This window comes from Aythya ferina (genome assembly GCF_964211825.1).
Source record: "Aythya ferina genome assembly, chromosome: 3".
Lineage (NCBI taxonomy): Eukaryota > Metazoa > Chordata > Aves > Anseriformes > Anatidae > Aythya > Aythya ferina.
This window is the reverse complement of record NC_140298.1, coordinates 14,309,066-14,323,551: the sequence shown is the minus strand read 5'-3', so window position 1 is coordinate 14,323,551 and position 14,486 is coordinate 14,309,066. Positions and strand designations below refer to the sequence as shown.

The window sequence follows — 14,486 nt, the reverse complement described above, 5'->3', positions numbered from 1 at the left end:
GCTCTTCAATGAACTGCAGAACTACAAATGACTATGTAGTGGTAAATGACATTCAGAATTAATACACTATTTACATAGCAGCAATAAAATAGTTAAATGTTTATTGGCATCAATATCTATTATAAAATCAGCATTATTTATGTTACAATAAAAATTACAATTTCATAAAACCCTGCATTAAAAAAAAAAAAAAGAGAGAGAGAGAGAGAGAGAGAGAGAGAGATGCATATTTACAGCAAATAACACAGCAGAAGAAAATTACAAGCCAAAAATATCCAGTTAAGGACATCATAATTTAAGACAGGCACAGTGTTAAGTAGAAGACAATTCTTCCTAAGAGTTAACCAGGTCAAAATGGACATTTCCATTGAATCAGACATTGATATATATGCAATGCAGATTATTTAACCTGTATCCAAAACACAAAACAAGACCTGTCCAGTTTTCACTAAAATTATATTTACATCTTGTAAATTATACACTACAATGACAAAAATGGATGTTAGATACTGTAATGTGTAGTTTGCTGTGACCTGAGATAGGTCATTCAGTAATGAGATGATTCAGTGTTAAGAATAACGAGCAGTCATACAATCCAAACTCAGACAGATATAAAATGTCAGCTTTTTTATTTCCTCTCGTCTGATTTTAAACACAGTACCTTTTCATATTGCTTTCTATGGTTTTCATCTGATTTTAAAACACATACAGCGACCAAGCATACATGTTATACTGGGTGCATAGTGAGATTGTAAGAGCACTTTTTACTCCTTTAATTATCAGAACATCATTTTATGTTCCTTTTTACACAGAATACAGTGAAAAGCCAGAACAACAGGCAGCTTATTTTAGGTCTTTGTGTATGTTTTTAGTAATAATTACAACCATCCCAGTTACTGCTAACTGCACAGAGATGATTCAGCTTTCTTCCCTTACTGTGTCACAGCAAATTTCTGGACATACAAACCTCTACTCTCTGCAAACACAGAGTTTATACATACAGAGGTTATTAGCAACTCACTCACAGTGTTAGGGCTGCATCAAAGTAATCAGAAAATAAGGCATACATTCCTGCTTTTGTCCCAGAGTAGAGCTTTAACAATAAAATTTCCTATTACTTTAGCATACAGGTCTCTTGAAATTTCCTACATACTCCCGCTTGCTTTTGCTCCATAAATACTTAATAGGTGGCCTTTAAATTGAACTCCAGCTGATTAGTTTTGAGATTTGATGGTTGGTTGGGTTTTGTTTGTTTTATTTTGTTCTGCAAAATGTCCAGGGGCTCTGTAATGTCAGAGGGTCTTGGGAGGCAAAGCTAAGCTCTTTCCAACAATTCTGCAAATGGGGGAGGGAGGGTGACAAAGGAATTTGAAGACTCTAGAGTCTGGCAGTTATAGCACTGCCGTTGGATACACGGGGAATAGCTCATATCTTCATTTTGCCTCGAGTTTATCATTGCAGATATTAGCTTTGGCAGTTCTAACTTCATTACTATAAATATGCAATACTGAAAAATTTCCAACCAGAATAATAGGCTGGAACGTCTTACTCAAATAATGAAAAATTCAAACAATGGTACAAATATCAAAAGGTTCTGGTTGATTTCCCTGCAAGCAACCCACCTTAAAACTGCAATATTATACTGAGGTACCAGAACCAGCTGGAAAACAACTAGCATCTTGGAAGCCACATAGAAAAGATGCTTGTCATTGCTACATCTACAGTGCTTCTGGTACCCAAGCTAACTAGCGCAGATTTAGTTGGAGTACCTCTGCTACTCCAAGCTGAAATCTGGGAACCAACAAATTCCAATCAAACTGGGTTATGAGGAAGAGAGACTCTGATGGATTTTTGGTACTCTGTGTAATCCAAAGTTGAATTACTCTGAGAATTTGAGAAACACAATTTAGTTTGCAAAATAACTTCCTGAAGCTGTGAATATCTGGGGTCTCCATAGTGTGTCCTGTTCCTTTACAACCTCAGTTTGTTTGCTGTCTTCAATCAATCTACGTTTACTAATAAACCGTTCTTAAATTCACTGGCCTAATGACAGAAACAGAATAAATCGTATGACTGAGAAGCAAGCCCATTGCTCTCTTTCCATTCCTGGGTAACCTTGCTAATATTTGCAAATATTTCAAACCTTCAAAAGCAAAAAGGATTTATGCAAAAAGAAATATCCTCATGACATGAAAGGACAGGCCATATTTAACAGGGGACTGTAAAATCTATTCCTCTAGTGACATGTGCAGTTATAGATTTATGCTCATTATTTCCTTTTTATCTTATACTTTTTTTTTTTTTTTTTTTTAAGAGATGTCCCTCTGGGAAGTTGGGGAGCTAAATGCTGCACCTAAGTATTAAAAATATAGGTGTTCCTCCAAGGGTATGCTTCTGATTGCAAACATTTGGGCCTATTAAGCCAAAACACTCTTAATGTTGTGTTTCCTAAGCACCCATTCCTTTTCATACACCCCAACCAGCACGTGGGCTGTCCAGATACCTTCATTTATAGTGTCAGAGTTGTAATTTTATCTCTTCACCTGAGAGCCAGAGCTCTGAAATGGATGTGCCCAGATTATATGCTTCAGTGAGGTTCTAAAAGAAGCACAAAAGTCTTATTTTTGTCCAAGAAGCTAGGCTTTATTGCAATATAAACCAGGATTCTTAATTTTCTAATCAGAGGACTCTCAAAATGTTGTAAGTTGGACAAATTTGAGTTCATGGGTTCAGACTGATCCAGTCACTTCTGTCACAGATTCTTGTGGACTAGCTCTTAGGAACTGGCACTGCTTACTACCAACAGAGTCCTAATCCAGTCATGCCACAACTATACGTCAGATTAAAAAGGCAGATTTCCAAACTAACCATCACAGTTCCTTCTCAGAAAAGGTCTCAGGCTTTTCACATTGACATTTCAATTAGTTGTATTTAATCAATTAGTACTTTACCTATGCTGAGGTTTTCCCAAATATTGCTCAGACTATCAAGGATCTCACTTACAAATGACGTAAAATATATTCAGCCTTTGGAATTCTTGGTAAACTCTAGTTAAAAATCCATGTCCAGAAGTTTACTTTTTGATTTAAAAGTTCTACTGGGCAGTAGAGTTCTATTCTTCATTTGATGAGGAAAGATGAAGGAGGTAAGCAATAATTTGATGAGTAAAACTAAGAAGGGAAGTATTCCCCTCCTGCCAAATGATTCAAATAGGCAGCAAGTTAATTGGTTGCTAACAGGGGCTTAGCTTCAGGGCACCTCTTTTTTTCTTACTTCTTCTGAATTTTATTTCTATGACCTTGGTTGTTTCTAAAAATATTCACATCCCTTTTCTCTGGCTGAGAGCTATATAAAAATTGTGGGGGGAGTGGGAAGGGAGAGAGAAAAAAGGAAGGATGGGAGGGAGGAGGTGAGAGAAGAGGAAAAAAACAAAATGTGTCCAGAACGTGCAAATTTATACTTTGTGTATATGTTTCTTACATGCCTCTTCTGCAATGTCTGCAATGTCCACGTAGGGAATATTTGCTTCTTTTTAATACTTCAGCATACGAGTTTCAATTTCAAATGAAGGCTTCTCAAACATACTTAACAAATTATGCTCTCAAGAACAGTTCAGGTAGAACTAACTTAATTTCTTATAACTATTTAAAAATAAACTGCAGTAGAATCAAACCAGGAAAAATGTTAGGACAAATTTTTGAACAGACCTACCTGAAAAAGTATCGTAAAGAAGGCTATATGTAAACAATGGACTGCAGAGAACATTCCGGTTGTACTTGATACTACTGTCATAAAATCCTCGTGAAAGTGAAGATCTAGATGAATAAACACACCTAGACCAAGGGTGATTATTATACAAGAATATTGCTGTAAATTGCTGCTAACAACTCTTTTTCTTATGTTAATATATACCTTCAATAATGCAAAATTATTTCACAGTTCTTATCAACAATACACATTGCCATCTTTAGAAAATACTCCATAAGACTTCCAATCAGCTTTTCATCCTTATCTTTTTCACATTTTTATCATTTTTAAGCTGTTAAGTTTACTTTTGTTTAATTTTAGTACAGTTACTCTGTTTTGCTTCTGAGTAATTCCATCTGATTGCAGGACCATTCTGATATTTTATTCCAAAAATTAATGCCCCCATCCAAGAATTTGATTGCTTATCATGACACAGTGTCATGACATGGTGGTGGTGTTATAGCAGAGTCACAACCAGCCAGTCTTATTCTGAAACAGTTAACCATCAAGCTACACAAACAGGCAGCATAAAAGGAGAAAGAATTAAATGTACACTTCTTCTCATTCAACTCAACTCTCTGCTGCATATTAGCAGCTAGCTAGTTGATTCAAGCCCTCCTCAATTACAATTTAATTATAGGATTATAAATGTGATGTCATTTAGCATTATGACAGTCAAATTAACCAAATCCATTACTTAACATATCAGCTTACATTGGTAGAGTTGCGTGCATGAAAGACAAATTATACTTATCCAAGGCATTCCTTATAGACCCTGTTTTGTATCTCAGGGGTTTTCCAAGACACAGATAATAGATTTCAAGATGTTTCTACTGTTCCCAAGTTTTCCTGAAAATCAGGGTTAAATTTTTGTCTTTTCAGAACTAACTTGTTCAAGGTGAATCCTGCCCATTTTTAAAACTGACAAGGACTGCAACACGAACAAAAAAGGGGATATGTGAGAGAGAGTGAAGGGGTTCTTCACAGTCTAGAAATTAGATTGCTCATCTCTCACAGGTGAAGGTCCCTTGGTGTTTTGAAAATATGCTTATTTCCAAAGAATGGTGAAAAATTAGGCCATAAATTTCAGGTCTGGGACTGTGAAACTTCAACCATCAGGAATCTCCAAACAGTGTCAGGATGGCACTGTTGGGAGAATGTGTTGCTGTTCTGACCTTTCGCATTTTAAAGGGGTTCTATGAAGACCATTTAGCTTCTGTTTATTAATTGCTACTTCCAATCAAACTTTGAAGTCTGCTACCAAAAATCAGAATATTGCCAAAATCAGGTGAGGATTACAAATCAACAGGCCTTAGGAGGACAAAATCCAGAGAAATCTTGGAAAGATGCAGGAAACAGGGAGCTGTTCAGTCAGACTGCATATTGTTAGGTCTTTTTCTTCTCTAATTTGAAGTAGGAATGAGGAGAAGTTGAGAAGCTGAGTTAGAATGTGTGTTGCATGTCATCAGAAACATGTGGCATATCATAATTATTTCTCAGGTTTGGTTTGGTTCTTAAAATGTGTCTTAATCTTCAGGGTGGAATTGCTGCCTGCTGATTCATTTCTTTCTTATTTGAAGGCCATTCTTTGTTTAGGGAATGCTACATTAATCTTATTTTTCATTAGTCATTGTTCACAATGCCTTCCTCAATCTCTTAATGGTCTTTACTTTAATCTATGGGGCTATGATGAAAAAATACCTTGGGCTGATAATGTACTACCAATAAGTCTTCACAATTCAATTTAAATCCCCTATTAAATCTCTTTTGTAGATCTAGCACTATTACTTCCCATTCAAACTCACTTTAATAAACCTTATTTTAGCTGTGGTATATACGTTTTTCCCTTTGTTTTCTCTCATCCAAAGATCCGATCCCTAAGCAAAGTCAACTGGCATATCTCCACTTGATTCCTGACTTCAAGGACAGAATCAGGCCAAAATGTTTTCTCCCAATTTAACCAGATCTTAGGTCATATTCTGTTCAGATCATAGTGGAGGAAATATTTCGCTGGTATTAAAATGTTTGGACTCATTTTCTATTACTTCATTATTTTTTATTCCACATTTAGTTTTGACTAGCAGAAACCAGTGATTATACCAGAGACATTAATCTCTTTCAGGGAGTAACATTTAGGCTTGTTGGGTAGAAAACAGAACATACAAGAAGTTCTTATGTCCCAGAAGAAAACCACAACACCCTACCTCAGAGCCTTTCTCTCCATTAGGATCAATGCTTTTCCCATTTAGGGAAGAAAAATTGTTTTATGTTCATTGAATCAGAAGCTCCGAAAGTTGTATGCAATGCTCAGTAGCCTCAAGATGCTGGATTCAGAACTAGGTCTGCTGACCAGTGATGATGGTCACACAGAAGACTGCAGATGAATTACAAACATCCTTTACATGAGCAAAACTTTTAAACCATCATGGATTTAGGGTATATTGTAAATTTATTTGTAATTATTCACACTCAACTGGAATGAGTCATTTTCCCTTTTCTACTGAAGTTCATTTATCCTATTTTAATGCCACCACACACGGCTTGGAAAGGACTACTGTTATGGCAACTTCATCATATAATTTCTGGAGAGCAATTGTTTTGGCACAGAAATATATAGGACTGCACCATATGGCATTTGCATGTAAAGGGGGATATGATCCTTTCCTTTCTTTTTCAGAACATTTTACATAAGTTATAACATTACTATATATTAGATGTATATGTTCCATGAAATATATGAACTCGCGTATTTTTATCAAGTCTTCAGTGACTAGAAATTCAAGTCTTTCACTCTTGATTCTAATTACTGCTGTGCCTGCCAATGCTAAAAGTGAGCTTAAATTTCAAGATCTTAAATTTAAATTTCCATCAAAATTAAAAACTTGTGTAAAATTAGTGAGTTTAATTTCAGTTGAAAAGGTAGAACCATAGATGATCAAGATGCATTAGTCAGATCCATGTTTTTCAAAAAACATCGAGCAGCTTGATCAGTGAGGTGGATGACATCAAGAGTAACAAATATATATATATACATATATATATATATATGCATATATATAAGGGATTATACATTGCTTAGTTTCGGCACATGCTTTTATAAATCTACTTCATTAAATAAAAACGGTTCCACGTAATCTGGCAGTTTTGGAATTTTCATCCTTCTAACAAAAATCTTAAGTATGGAAAATTGTAGATGATAGTTTTAAAGTCTTAAGCTTGACATAGAAAGCACGTGAGAAGATAACTCTGAAGTCTGTGGAAAGGGGTAGTAAAATGAAAATGAAAGGGGTAGTAAAATGAAATATACTCTAATTACTCCAACAGGAAAAAAAAAAAAAAAAAAAAAAAAAAGAAAAGAAAAAAAAGTGTTCACTAAAATAATAGTTGAAATTTCTAGAGTAAAAACAGTAAAATCAGGTACTAGTTTGTTTAAACAAATAAAAATGAGATGTAAAAGCACTAGAACATTGATCAGGGATAAGAAGGAGGAATCCCAGCTGTATTGCAATTGAGAGTGGTAAAACAGTGGAATAACTGCTAAAGAAGTTCCATATTTCAAACTGTTTGGGCTAGTTCAATCTGTTTTCCTACCACAGTTTATTCAACAAGAAAAAATAAGAAGTAAGGGCTAGTAGGAAAATGAATCAGGTAGAATGAAATATTAAGCCAGCTAGAATAAACTGAGCAGAAAGCAATGGAGACTTGAAGTTTAAAGATTATATTCACCACATTGGGAAAAATTCCTCAAGGCATACGTAGGGAAGCAGCAACACAAAGGAAAGGGACTCCAAAGAAAGCACTCACTGATTAACTGCATCTACACAGTAAATAACTTGACAGAAGGTAAGCTTCACTCCTTTTGGCAAGTCTTAAGACTTCATGGAATTTAGTAAAAGAGATGAGAAGATTCTTAGCTATATGGACTTGCATCAACTGAGGAGCCTGGCCCTAAGTCCCTTGTCTTGCTGTTACTGACTGCTCCATGCCACCTTCTGGTATATACAGCCTGTAAAGTGAGTACTCTGTACAGGATACTACATATAGAGGCTGGCTCTCCCATCCATCTCCCAGGACAATGGAAAGCACACCTTTTACTTCAAGGAACAGGTCAATGAATTTCCTGAGTTGTTTTCTGTCTCCTGCCACGCTATACTGACCAGGTAGTACACTGCTAGTAAGGCCTGTGATGGGAGATGCATAAAGATACAGAAATCTGTTTTTCAGGGGAGAATTGTGACTTTGGTGCTATTCCTTTGTTTTTGTTTTTCTTCTCCTTTCCCCATTCTAGAGGTAGCTGGTAATGTTCCCCTGCAATAATGCTTTTTATAGACTATGCATAACACACTATTGTGAACTGTCTGAAATGATACATTTCCCTCCCTCTTTCAAGCCTTAGATATGAGTTATATTTCCAGGTTTCCATTGGATTTGTGGCATAGCACTACACATGCCACTTACTGACTCAAGCACAAACAGGCCTCTGAGAAACAGCAGTAAGGATATGCTATGTATACTACACATAAAGTCCTCTGAAACTGATGGATGAAAACTAGTATCTAAATGCTAACTATTATATTGAGCAATTTCCTAATTATTCTAATCAGTTTTTTTTATATCCTTAATTGAGTACCCTTTCAGAGTATGATTTGAAGCTGCTTTTCACTATCCTTTCAATGAAACAACCTAAAGGAAAACCAAAGAAAAAAGAGGGGGAAAAAAAGTGCACCATTTCTATATACTTACAGCAGGGCATTAGCTAGGAACGGATCTGAACTCAAAGCACTCTAGACAGGGCTCCACCAAGCTCCCTAATGAGACCATCATTTAATGCACTGGCTGCTTTAGCTTCTTTCAGACTATTCCCTTAAAGGCTTTTCAATCCATAGCTGCAAGCCAAAGGCACCTGCAGTCAACAAGCTTGTGCTTGAATGTCGCCCGCATCCCATTATTATTTCATCCTCTGATGGTCAGGAAATACATGTAGCTTGCTTCTAATGTGATCTCCTTTTAGATTTTTTCTTTTAATACTCTCTGAACTTCTGCTGACTCACTGTGTTTCTTTATAGGAGATGGCAAGCAGAGCTTCTTTGTCATTAGTGTCCTTTGATCCTGCTTTCTGTCTTGCCTGTCTCTCCCTCATTCGTTTAGTACACCCTGTAAGTGCCCTTTGATCTCATGCCACTCTTGCCTCCCTCATTCATTCTTGCAACATGAAGGAAACTGCCTGTTCCAAATTTATAGGTGGACCTCTTCTTCTGAAATAACCTGCGCATTTACTAGAATTTTCAGTGGTTTAACATTATTTATTTTGTCACTATAAGCTCTAGTTTTTTTACTGGTACATTGCGTAACTTCTCAAATTTCCTTTCACCCGAAGCATTATTTCTTTGTGAGGGCAGGTTTCATCTTCCTTTGTATGTTCTTGAATCTTTGGCTTGCATTTTTCTTACATGTGCTGCCCTGCAGGGAGATAGCTCCACAAAGATGGCTAACACTTTACGGTACTCTATACATTAACTCTCATTTATTGGAAGGCAGCTGGAGGATACCTTTATTGCCAAGTGGCAAAATCAACCAAACCTAAAACTTAAAAATAAAAATAATTAAATAAATAAATAAATCTGAAAATAAAAGAAACCTGAAAGACTGAAAGGACCACACCTATTAAACTCAGGAGAGTTTTCAGCTATTAGTGGAGTTTTGTTTCCCTCTGTTGGATTGCAGATGCAGCATACACATGTCACACCTAAATACTAGCTGAGCAACGTGCAGGAGTGCAGACATCTGCGTTGACTATTTTTACTTTGTGCAGAAATCTTGCATCATCATCTTGAAATGCTACTACTAAAGTTTACTAAATAATCTGATTTCACTACTGGCATACTACCAGTTTGTACACAACACTGATATAGCTTCAGACAATGTCATTAATCCTTTCACATACTGCCTGAGTTCTATTTTTATTTTATTTACAGAGAGAGCAGAGTAGACAGGGCAGCTCCTTCTGAGGGAAACCCTGACAGATAGGCGTGCCTACTGCATGTATGCCTGATGTCTTAGGCCTCTCCACACAACTCAGCAGTGCAACCTTGACCCCAGAGAAACCAGTGGTAGAAAACCCCAGCTGCAGGGGGATAGGAGGAGGGGCCAAGGATGTACTGCGATTTTCACACACAAACTGCAGCACCATAAAAACAGAGACAGCTGCGCTGTCTGGAACCTGCTGCAAGCTGCAAGACAGATGCGACAGCAAAAAGTGTCAGCACTGCACCCTTTCTTCCTTAGCTTTTGATGATGAAGTGCCTCCTATGCTGCTTCCACCTTTTCCTCCCTATGTTTCTTAAATAATTTTGTATGTAATACCTCTGCTTCATAATATCATACAACCAAAGCAACTGACTTGCTAAAATCCTGGTAAATCATTGTGAAACAACTAGCTACAAACACCACAGCACTTGAAAGCTCCCTCCTGGTGAGGAATCATGACCCAATAATATCATCCGATTCCCATGTGGGTTGTGGTGGATAGTCCTACAAAAGAGGCCACTGAACTTCCTCAAATTATGCTCAGACAATGTTTTTGGTGGGACCAAAACAAAGAGGACCAACTACCTTCTAACATGACAAGCCAGCATCGGCTCAAAGCTTTGTAGCTGCTGAACATGGATGAGGAACCCACCTGAGGCCAGACAACTACTGTCATGGCACAGGGAGCCACAGGGGAAAGAGACAGAGTGGGAGAAACCCAGCCAGCCAAAGCAGGACAGAGAAGGGGGACATCAGCTGGCACCTCTCTTGTGAGCCAGCTGCCCACCCACAGCCCAGCTCTTGCCCTGACGAGACAGCAGCTAGATGCCTACCTTGCAGCACCAGCGTCTGGCTAAGCCACAAGATCACCAACATTTTGCCACTTGTGGCTGTTTGCTGCCTATTTTTCCTACATGGAGTACCTAGTTCTGGCCTTAGAAACAGTAGAAATAAGTGTCCAATGAAAGTGAAGTAGGAAACATCCAGAACACAGAAACTCCTATGGCTATCCCCTGCAATGTATGAACACACACCATTCCTCCTATTGATTTTGTCACCCTCTATTCTGGACATTTTATATAAGACTCTTCAAGCTCTGTTTCCAAATCTCAGTCTCCCCAGTCACCTATCTGTTTCCTCTGAGTTCATTTTCACCTATTTTCCTTCAGTGTGCATAGGTGCTTAGTGGAGGTAAAAGCCTGGGGTACTGCTGACCTCAGAAATTACTCAGATGCCTCACTATCCTGACCCAAGTGCTATCCCAACACAGGTAGAGACGTGCTGTTTTCCGGCTTTTTTTTTTTTTTTTGCTTGTTTCTTTTTTAAAACGCTGCACTGTATGCTAAGTGGTGCTGTAGTTCCAGCCTTTTCAAAAGCAAGCATCTCCTCACCGTTCTCTACTCCTTTTTTTTTTTTTATCTTTCACACAGCTGAATTCTGCTGTCCATTTTAGCCTTTTTGCAGCCTTTAAAGTCAGCTGAAAGTGTTAAATTCTAATTTTTCAATGCCAGTGAGCATGAAATCTCTGACTGAGTCATTTAAAAGTCCTTTTTAAAACAGCATCTGAGGAGATGGCTTTCAAACTTTTGTGTGCTACACACTTACTGTAAAGTCTGACAGAGAAAAATGTGCATTGGCAACACTGCTTAATCCACATTGAAAAAAGAAAATTGAAGCCATACTTCTAGCAAGATTGGTTAATGATCAATAGCGACAGGTAGCTATAAACACAGTAATGGAGATCCTCTCATATTCTCTCTCATCCTCTCGTGCAGCCCTCCCATAACTACATTTCAGGAAAATGAATTTGTTCCAACTCCCACTCTGGGCAAGTTACCACAAAAACAACATGAGACTGAAAAAAAGCCAGAGAAATTTCCCATGAAGAGAAATATTAACAGCTGCAAGGCTAGACAAAAACAACCTAACCCATCTGTAAAGAAAGAGAAAGAAAAAGGGGGGGGGGGGGGGGGGTTAGTCCATGGAGTAAAAGGAGTAAAAGAGGCTGAGGAGCCTGCCATGTGGAAAAGTGAATAATTGTTGAATAACAGGTCTCAAAAGACAGGAAGACCAATGAGATGAGACAGGAAGAAGTTTATGTACAGGCTAGAAATTGCTTCTTCCGGTAGAATGCGCAACAGTTTGGCCATTAAGAGTCAAAATTCTGCTTTTTCCTGACCCTATTTCTCACTTATAAATCGTGTGTTTCCAAAAGCCTTCCCAAGAAGAATCACAATTTCCACCAAAAATTTCAGATTTCTTGACTCATTAAAGACTGTCCAGAAGAAGGGCTTGAATTTCAATTGCTCTGTGGAAAGGCAAGCACAGCTTTCAGAATAACTCTATCATTTCCTGACAGCAAAACAAGTGAGAAAGAGAAGGTCCTCGTAGTCCGGGAAGACACAAAGAGGAACACAGCAGCTTCGAGAAGTTTCTTGTCTGAAGCCAAAAGAAGTCCAGTGGCTTCCTGCTGTAACACAACTTACAGGTTCACTTGAACTAATGAAGCTGCTGGAAAGATTTTATTCTCTCACCAAGATATTTTGACATAAATTCTATTCTAGCTCTAGTCAAAAATATCTCCCCCTCCCATTTCAGCTGACTGACTCAAAGCCTGCTGTTCCTAGGATCACCATATAGCCCATGGAGATGGATGAGTTTTTCTAAAGGGGTATTCCAGATCACTTACATTTAATTTCCTGCTCTCACTTGCTCTCTGTTGGAGGATCCTTCCCCTGATTACACAGTCTGTGTGCCTAAAATAAGGAAGTGACAATAGCCTATTCTCCTTTAAAATTCAATGGAATTTCCCTCATGCCTTAAAGGTGACGCCTTAAAGCTCACAGCAGTGATACCCCATTTAAGTCTAATTGGTGTGCTGGCTGGGCATAGTGGCACAGCGTCTGTGCCTGGACACAACATTGCTACACCAGGCATCCTCCCAGGGGGAAAGAGAGGACAGACAATGAAAATGTTTTAATACAGCTCCTTTGATTGTGAATATATTATCAAGTCTCGCGTGCCCTGTGTTCTTAAACTATAATGCACAGATTTCTTACTCTGTGTATTAGACTAACAATCATGATTCCATTTAGCATTAGCAAGGATGTCAGTTCTATTTCAGTGAAAGTCTCATTAATTCGAGGTAATTTATATAGGACTTAAAATGTTTTTAAGTAACTTCCTGTAATGAAAGTGATTTCTAAGCTTCCTAGAGTGATTATATGTTCATTATCACTTTGTACGTGCTTTGGCATGTACAAAGACCCCATTACTTCAGAAAACAACACTTGAATGTAGGAATTGGAAGTGCAGGACTATTAAGGATTTAACACACAGGTATCTGCAGAATCAAGACCGCTACATAAATATCAGCTGTATCTTTTGAGAATAAATCAGAGTTATTACTCTGAGTTCTCTTAGGCATAACTTAAAATGCGAGACAGTATGCTAGAAAGCATGAAAGCTAGAAAACTGGTATTAACTGTTCACATTGTCTCTCAGTAAAGGAACATAACTGTAAGTTTGCAAAAAGAAAATAAACACAAGCAAATAGTAATTCTGCATGTCTTAAATGAGCTAGAAAATATCAAATCAAAATATACTAATTAAAGGAAAACTTTATTAGCCATTATTTTATGGACAGAATATAAGCATAGTAGGATAACAATGAAGGTAAATAAATGTGTCGCATACCTAAACTACATATGCATATATTTCATTCTTGGTAGAACTGACTAAGCAGCACCATCAACTCAGAACAAAGTTTACACAGTCAGTTTAGAACAGAAAAGGCCCAAATCTACATTTCTTAGGACCTAAAAATTATGATGGAAATTAAGACATATGGGCAAAAAGAAGCAGCATTAGTCTTTGAACTAGTTACTTTTACATAAAAAGGACCACAATGCCTAACTCTACCTTGAAGTCTTAGAAATATTAAAACCATAAAATTTCTAATTTGTGGTGTTCTACCCAGAATAGGCTGAGTCTGGCCTTTATGCCACGAGATTCCAAAAGAAGGCTGAAAAAAAAGACTGACAGACAACCTTTAGGAATCAAAACCTTCATTCTATATAGAAAAATCCTGAGTCCATTTGCAAATTAATCAGTTGAGGTTTCTGTATTTTCCACTAGCTGCTGAGCAGCCAGAGAAATACACAACATAATGGTGCATACAAGGAACAATCATGATGCCATCCTACAGGTGCATTAAACAATTCTGGTTTACTGTAAAAATGATTTTTATTCTGGATTTGTCCTACTTTTCAGCCTTTATAATCTGATAACCCTTACGGAATAGGTGCCACATTGCCACAGCATTTCACTGATGACAAAAGTTCTGGTTTTAGCCCTTGACAAAGATGCTCCCTTTATTCACAGTTATCCTAATCCACTTTTAAGGAGATGTTACCGCATAGAAAATTCTTTGCTACAGTTAAACAGCCCAGAGCTGTATTGCTTTTGCTTTGCAGTCTCCATTTCAATCTGTATCATGCGTTTCCATGGAGATTTCCAAGGGGAGAAATATCCCTGCTATGTCAAATCTGGAGATCACAAACATTTTCTTTCCAATATTTAAGAAAACAAATCCAGAAAGAACATCCTGTCCTTAAGCTCCTTACCTTGATTCACAGTTCCAGCCTCCTGTCTGATCTTAGAAAAAGTTAACATCTTTGAGCTTCAGTTTCCTGTAAATTAGTTATAACAGT

At 37.5% G+C, this 14,486-nt stretch overlaps 1 long non-coding RNA gene across 1 annotated transcript in view; it reads right to left on the bottom strand.

Moving 5' to 3' along the window:
• LOC311433680 overlaps positions 1–12,545 on the bottom strand; it is a 476,332-nt gene extending 463,787 nt beyond the window's left edge. The window contains exon 1 of the long non-coding RNA XR_014690896.1: positions 12,464–12,545. This is a non-coding gene — a long non-coding RNA (uncharacterized lncRNA). The remainder of the gene's footprint in view (positions 1–12,463) is intronic.
• Between the last annotated feature and the right edge of the window lie 1,941 nt (positions 12,546–14,486).